The sequence below is a fragment of the Nannospalax galili genome, unplaced genomic scaffold, assembly GCF_000622305.1.
Source record: "Nannospalax galili isolate Female #2095 unplaced genomic scaffold, S.galili_v1.0 scaffold810, whole genome shotgun sequence".
Taxonomy (NCBI): domain Eukaryota; kingdom Metazoa; phylum Chordata; class Mammalia; order Rodentia; family Spalacidae; genus Nannospalax; species Nannospalax galili.
Window position 1 is genome coordinate 2,360,535 of NW_008329132.1, and position 7,858 is coordinate 2,368,392.

The following is a 7,858-nucleotide window of genomic DNA, read 5'->3' on the forward strand; positions in this document are numbered from 1 at the left end:
GTTGGCCTTGGATCAAGGTCAGGGCTGTAGAAAGCACACAGCCCTCAGAGCAAACTGATTAGAGCTGTGCTGGAGAGACACAGCCTGGAAGCTCCAGGTCCTTGGAGTGGGAGACCAAATAGAGACACAGCATAAAAGCTGTTATAATAACTCGCTGCAATCAAGCAGACGACATCCAAACTTTAGTTGAGAGAGGAAATGGAACTAATTTTCTTCCTGGTACAAATGGTGACTAATGTCCAGCTGGAAGCACCCAAATAGATTTGAGTCCTAACCAAAAATGATGTCTGTTTCTCCAGTAGAAACCCAGCACTTTCCCTGAGGGTAAATAATACTGACTTGGATGGTCTCAAGCTCTTGGTTCAAGTCCTGAGGCCACTGGTCCTTCAGCGACCACTGGCCAAGTCTCTGAGCATGCTCTCCATCCATCCTCTCCAAAACCCTGTAGTCAAGTCTGTCTCCTGTTACAAAGATGGGAGGAAGGCTCAGGCAGCACAGTGGTGGCTGTGTGTACTGGTCAGTTTCAGTTGTCAACTTGACAGGCCTGGGGAGAAGGAACCTTAATTGGGGAATTTCTCTGTCACATTGGCCCGTGAGGCATTTTCTTGACTGTTGAGTGAGGTTCTAGAGGACTCGATACTGTTAGCCGATATAAATCCTTTCCTTCCCAAGCTGGTTTTGGTCAGAGTGTTTTTACCACAGTAATAGAAAGCAAACTAGGAAACTGTGTACACACAGTGACCTGAGTTCAGATTCCCAGCACCCCTGTAAAAAGCCAGGTGTGACAGCACACACCTGAAACCCCAACACTAGAGGATGGAGAGAGATGGATCCTTGGGGCTTGGGGACAGTCAGTCTAACAGAGAGCTCCAGGCCAGAGAGAGGACATGTCCCCCAAATAAGAGTAGTAGAGGAAAACATCCAACATTGACCTCTGCCCTCCATAAGTGCTTGTGCAGGCAAATGTCCCTGCATACACAGAGAGACAGATAACAGACAGAAACACAGAGAGACAGACAGATGACAGACAGACACACACACACAGAGACAGAAAGACACACACACACAGAGACAGACAGACACACATGCACAGAGACAGACAGACACACACAGACAGATACACAGAGAGACAGACAGACACACACAGACAGACACAGAGAGAGACACACAGACATAGAGACACACAGACATACACGCACACACACACAGACACATACACACAGACACACACACAGACACCACAAACACACAGACACACACACAGACACACAGACACAGACACACACAGACACACACAGACACAGAGACACACACAGACACACATACACACAGACACACACACACAGACACACAGACACACAGATACCACAGACACACAGGCACACAGACAGACAGACAGACACACACAGACACAGACACACACATAGACATAGACAAAGAGACAGACAGACAGATACACACACACACACACACAGAGTGAGGTAGGAGAGACAGAGAGACAGAGACAGAGAAAGATTGGAATTCTACCTTCTCAGGGCAAGTCTCAGGACCACATCGTCTGACCTCGCCCTTCTACCCCAAAGTACTTGCCCAGACCCTCGGGTTGTGTCTCCATCACTGAGTAGCAGAGGCCTGCTGTCGTGACTGTTGCCAGGCAGGGTGACACGGATGGAGAGCCTTGTGCTCTTGGCCTCCTGTTCCTAACCTGCATGAACTCCTACATCCGTGGCTCTGTCTCCTTTGCCTGTGTGTTCCTTCACTTCAGACCCCAAATATGCTGAGTCCCAGGCACCCCGTGACCAGCTGGCCACCCCCAGAGCAGATGCAGGGTCACGTGCCTACTCCAGGAACCCATGGCCGAGCTGTTGGCCCCACAGTTGCCCTTGCAGAAGACCAGAGTCAGTGCTGCCTGCATCCAGACCAGAGGCCCAAACAAACTTCCCCACTTCTCCACTCTTTGTCCCAGAACATCCCACACACCTGCCCACAGCACAGTGGGCCTTCAGCCCAGCTAAAGAGCCATATTTAATTCAGTTCGGATACTCTGGGTGGAGTCTCTATTTGCTTTAAGGAGAAAGAAAACTTTCTGACTCTTTTGTTTTTGATCCTTCATATAATAGTGACAGAGTAGATGAAATGTTTTCTGGATTTTATTTGAAAAAGGATTTTAAAATAAAAGACTATTCTTTAAACTACTTTTTCTGGCCCCTCTTTCATTGGGAATCCAAATAAAAAGATACGTTAATTTGTTTTCCTGAATTATACTCCTAGAACTTTTTATTTCACGAGCTTCACCAACTCCTTTGAAGTATTTATGTACCTAAAAGAAGGACAGGGGCCCACATTTCTGGCAGAGAGCGCATTGAACTGAGTTCAGAGGCTGTGAACCACATCAAAAGTGCCTGTGTGGTACACCTGCATGGGGCGGACCTCAAGTGGTGAGATTTGGGGGAATAGTAGCCAGGACTGAGGGAAGAAAGGAAGGCTGAGTGGTGATTCCCAAGGGAGGGCTATCCCAGCCTGTATCCAGATCTGTATCCTCCTTGATCTGCCTCTCTGGGAGAATTAGAAGCATTTTATAAACCCCTGTCACCTTGAGCTCAATCATCTAGAACATCAGCCCAAAGTCTGCTTGTGCAGGGAAGAAAAAAATAACAAAATAATGAGAAGTTAACTTTCCAAAATAAGTGTGTGTGTGTGTGTGTGTGTTTGTACACCCGTGCGAGTGCGCACACCACAGCGTGATGTTGAGTCTTATTAAATCTCTTATGTTTATTATTTTTTTTTATTTTATGTGTATGAGTGTAATATCTGCATGTGTGTAAGTGCACCTGTGTCATGCAACACCCATGGAGGTCAGAAGAGGGCATCGGATCCCCTGGAGCTGGAGTTACCCATGGTTGTTAGCTGCCATGTGGGTGCTGGGCATCGAACTTGGGTCCTCTGCAAGAACAGACGATGTTCTTAACTGCTAAGCCATCTCTCCAGCCCCATAAATCTCTTATCTTTTGAGATAGGGTCTCTTACTAGACCAGGAGCTCACCAGTTCAGGCCAGACTGACTGGGCAGCAAGCTCTGGGAATCCTCCTGTTCCCAGCTTCTCAGCGCTGGGATTACAGGTGTATGCCACCAAGGCCACTTACACATGGGTGCTGGGGATCAAACTCTGATCCTCATGTTCACGCAACAAGCACTTTACTGACTGGGCCATCTCCCCAGCCCCTGAATAAACTTGGATATGTCCAGGGCCAGCCCCCAAAGCTAACAGCAAGCCATGTGTATGCACAGTCTGCTCTTATTCTTGCTCCAGAGCAGAGGGAAATGTGACCCAAGCAGTAAGCTGAGGCAGTCTGGCTCCTATGCACAGTTGGAAGTCCTTCCCTGAACAGTTCCAGCAGGGGGCGGGGGGGTGGGGGCAGGGTGCGGAATCTGGTCAGAGCTCTGGAGCCAGGAAAGGCTTGGAGATGGCCCAGAGGAGTCTGCTGTTAGGGAGGAAGGTGAAGTTCTGAGGGTGTCGGGACCACCATGGCCTCACGGTCTGATGCCGTGGATGCAAGGTCACCACACGCTTTAAGGCTGCCTCACTCTGGACTACGCTGCCTCTTGGTGCTGGGGTTGGTTTGCCTTTGCCTGGCCTCACACCCAACCTGGTTTGATTCAGGCCATGCGCCTGGGTTAATGTCCACAGCGAGTTGTTATTCTGCCTCGTGGGTCACTAACACGGGAGTCGGTGGTGCATGGTAAGGAATGGGTATACTTCAGGCACACAGGTAAGAGATATCATTGTGAGATTAAGCACTTAACGCATGCAAAAGTTACATAATTGTTCAGATCACTGTGCAAAAATTAAAGTTGCTTAGGGTGCCACACCATACTGATCAGAACTATCCTGGGTGACACAGAAAGACTCTATCTACTGATATGGATTTAGACTTCATTCATTCAAACCTCACTGGTTTTGTGTGTGTGTACACATGTGTACATATATGTGGACACGCACACACATGTATGTGGAGGCCAGAGGACAACTTCAGGTGTTTCTCAGGAACCATCTCTCTACTTTTTCTTTTGAGACAGAGTCTCTCACTGACCTTAAACTCAAGAAGGTGAGACTGTCTGGCCAGTAAGTCCCAAGCATCTGCCTGCTTCTGCCTCCCGAGCTCTGGGTTACAGGGGTGTGCCACCAACACCTGGCATTTTTTTGTGTAGGCTCTGGGGATCAAATGCAGCTCCTCTTACTTGTAAGGTAAGCACTTCATCCACCAAGGCATACCCCTGAGCCCTCACTGCTTTTAACGTGCGTGATACAGCTTTAGGCTTTTTGGAACAACGGTAGTTTTCTAGGTGCTGACCACAGGCCTTCTAATTTATATGCACTCCCTGTGCCCCTCATAACAGGTATACAAGGTGAAGATGATCAGTCTATGCCTGAGGAATGAGCAGTGCAGCCTGAAATACAAGATTACACTAGCAGCCAGATTTGAATCCAAGCCTGAACCCAAAGCCCAGGGTCCCAGAGATACGTCCTTCTGGGGAGGAGCTGAGCTATGAACAAATCAACTGGAAACGTAAAGTGGGGTCCAATGAGTGCTTCAGACAGGAGATGTGCTGGAACTGGACACATCTGGGAGAGGGACCCTCAAGAGAGGGATTTCCTCCATCAGATGGGCCTGTGACCATGTCTGTGGGGCTTTTTTTTTTTTTTTTTTTTTTTCTTTCTTTTGGTTTTTTTCAGACAGGGTCTCCCTCTAGCCTGAGCTGGCCTGGAACTTGCTATGTAGACCAGGCTGGCCTCAATCTTCCAGAGATCCACCTGCCTCTGCCACCCGAGCGCTGCTGCACATGCCAGGCCCTGTAAGGCATTTTCTTAATTGCTTACCAGTGTAGGAGAGCCCAGCCCACTGTGGGTCTGGACTGTATACAGAAGGTAGCTAGCTGAGCAAGGTGGGTGGTCTGAGCTTCAGTTCCTGCCTCCAGGTTTCCGCCCTGAGTTCCTGCCTGACTTCCCACAAAGATGGACTGTCTCTCGAAGTATAGGGTGCAATAAACCCTTTCCTGCAAAGTTGGTTTTGGTCAGTGTTTTATCACTGCAAGAGAAAGCAAACTAGGACAGGAACCAAGAGGAAGAGAGATTACGAGACACTTGGGAACCCAGAGCTGGAGGCCGAGCAGTCACCATATCCTGTGGTCTGGAAAGTAGGGGTTCTTCAAGGAAGACCAGGCCAGGATACCACTTGCTGGGAGGCAGCAAGTCAAAGATGGCCTACAACACAGAGCGCTTGCCCTAGTGACTCTTAGGTACTGAGGAGGCCCACCTCTCTCCTGATGGACACATTCACTCCTGCTTTGGAACAGAGTCTCCCCAAGTGTAGCTCAAACATCTAAGTGAGAAACGCATCAGTGAGGGAAGAGAGAGGACGTGGACCATGTTCCCTTATGGTTCCCAAACCTGTCTCACTGGGAGGTTGTGTGGAGTCTGTGGAGTCTAGCCCTGCATTTAGCATCTCTGTAAGAACTGGTCCTGCAGCCCCTGTGTGGATCCTTCTCCTCTCTCCATGATACAAGTTCAGTATACAGGACCAGAAACTTACATCAAGATACATCACAACGGACATTCACTGAAACCACAGAAGCTCATTGAGGTTAGCACGCATGCTCCCAAGAGCCTCACTCTACCACCTGTCTACTCACCCAACACAGTCAGCGAGAGCCTGCGGCCAGCACTGGACTCACGGCACTGCCCTTGCGTCAGCCCCTTCCCAAAGCAGGAAGGGGAACGGTGTGTTCAGACGGCTGAAGAAAACATTAGGGGAGTTGGGAGAGGGGAGGGGACGTCACACGTTTGATGTGGGACGTGTTGGGGGTGCGGTTACTATCCCAGGGGAAGATAACGGGGAGGCATTTGAGATCTAGGGCTCTAGAGGAGTCGCCCTGACTACAGTGTGCCTCTGACCAGACAGGGGACTTCGACAAATGGTCATGGACATGGAAGCATGCGGACCAAGGGAGGCACACTGGAAGGGGCACAATGGACCTATTGAAATCAATTTACACCCCTTCCCCAACCCTCTGGGCTACCCTCTCACCTCCCTGCTGGTCCTCAGGGCTAAAAGATCTGTATACAGGAACACAGGGAGCTGAGATCACCCCCAGGACACAGAGGCCTCCTCTAGACTTCCTTGGAGGTAGATCTGCTTGCTGACCTAAGAGCACTGGTGGGTCTGGCATCCCTCCGCAGGCTCTGCTCTCACTCTGTCACTCTGTGACTCCATGAAAGCTTCCGGAAGCAACAAAAGATAACTTCCCTTATTGACCTTCAGGGCCGATTTGCCCCAGGGCGCTGGATTATCAAATCTAGTTTACCCAGTAACTTGGGCCTTTTACCAAGACCTGCTACCTACCTCCAAACAGGGAAAGTCTGTTAGGTGGAGTGAGCTGAGCGGGTGGCACAGATTCACAGACAGCGCTAATCCCAAGACACAAAGGCCTGGGCCCCAAGGTCTCATTCAGGAGGTCTGGGTGTGGCTTTGGGTCCCTCTCCCTGACAGTGTGGCCCCACCTTTTAGACAAGCCAACACCTGGCATTTGCACCCCAGAGGCCTACTGCACTGGGAGAGCCCAGCCCCATTGTATCCTCAAGAGAAGCTCTGTTCACTCTGTCCATACTGGAACGAGGAGGGTTGGTAGTCACCAGCAGCCCACCACTGCATGCCCTCTGGCTTGTGCCTCAGTTTTGGCGCACCTCCACATCCCCGACGCCTGGTTTTAATTATGCACAAGTCTTCAAGTTGCAGGGAAAGAAAAGAACTTTGCAAAGATGTCCGGGGACTCTGGGTCAGGCAGCACTTGGGGAGAGAACTGACTGGCTAGAGACAGTAATTTTCAGAAAACCTGAGCATCTTTTGCTGGTCTTCCTTCAACTTCCCCCACATTCAAGGCCACGTTCTCTCCTTGCAGTTTCCCAGATTAAAACTCTTGATAGAGTTTCAACACGAATCAATAGCGTGATTCTGCAGGCATGGTCTAACCTCTCTAGAAAGATTCTCCGTGCCCGGAAGGAATTTAGGTCAGGTCCAGTCCTCAGTCCCTGGACTTGGCTGCGCCTCACCACCCCGTGGGGATCCTAGCCTTCCCCAGATGGTCCTTGGGAACACCAGGATGGGTACCACTGGCCCCTGAACCCATTCAGACAGAGTTCATCAGGTCATCATCCCTTGGACTGCAATTCCTGGCAGTCAGACCTGGTCTACCTGCCAGCTTTCTCCCACCGAGACCCTGAATCCCCAGCTTAGACAGGCACCCCCTGAACCCCCAACCTCCTGCCTAGGAAGGCACCCTGAGCTCAGACCCGAGGCCAGCATCCCCGCAGCGCCCCCTCCGCGCCGGGAGTTGGTGCGACTCCAGTCACTTTCTGGAAAGGCTCCAATCTCAAGCCCTGCGTGCGCAGCCCCCAACACACGCTTTGGCAGCCCCCCCCCCCCCCCCCTAAAAACTGCGTAAACACACGCCGCCGGGTCGCTGTCCCCTCGCAAGGTCGCCACTTAAGACACACACACCCTCCACACCCCTGTTTACCAAGACGGAGCAGATCTGCGGAGGCCAGTCACCAAGTAGACTTGGGGACTGGAGAAGGGGACGCACCTAGGGCAGGTGGCCGGGGTCCCGCAGTCCGCAGTCGCTGGCACCTGGCGCACCCGGAGGGTGCAGGGACCGGACTGGGACGCACCACCCGGGGGCGACCCGGAGGTGGCCTGGGGAGGTCCCCGGTCTGCTCGCGCTTCCCGGGGCGCACAGCGGCCACCGCGGGACGCACGGCCGCCCGCCCACGCCGCGCCGCTCACCTCCCGGGGGCCGGTGC

The 7,858-nt window shown here is 51.6% G+C and overlaps 1 protein-coding gene across 1 annotated transcript in view; it reads right to left on the bottom strand.

Annotated features, from left to right (window-relative positions):
* Ptpre (protein tyrosine phosphatase receptor type E) overlaps window positions 1–7,596 on the bottom strand; it is a 152,735-nt gene extending 145,139 nt beyond the window's left edge. Inside the window, exon 1 of the mRNA XM_017797846.2 lies at window positions 7,576–7,596. The gene's annotated coding sequence lies outside the window, so the exon portion shown is untranslated. The remainder of the gene's footprint in view (window positions 1–7,575) is intronic.
* Between the last annotated feature and the right edge of the window lie 262 nt (window positions 7,597–7,858).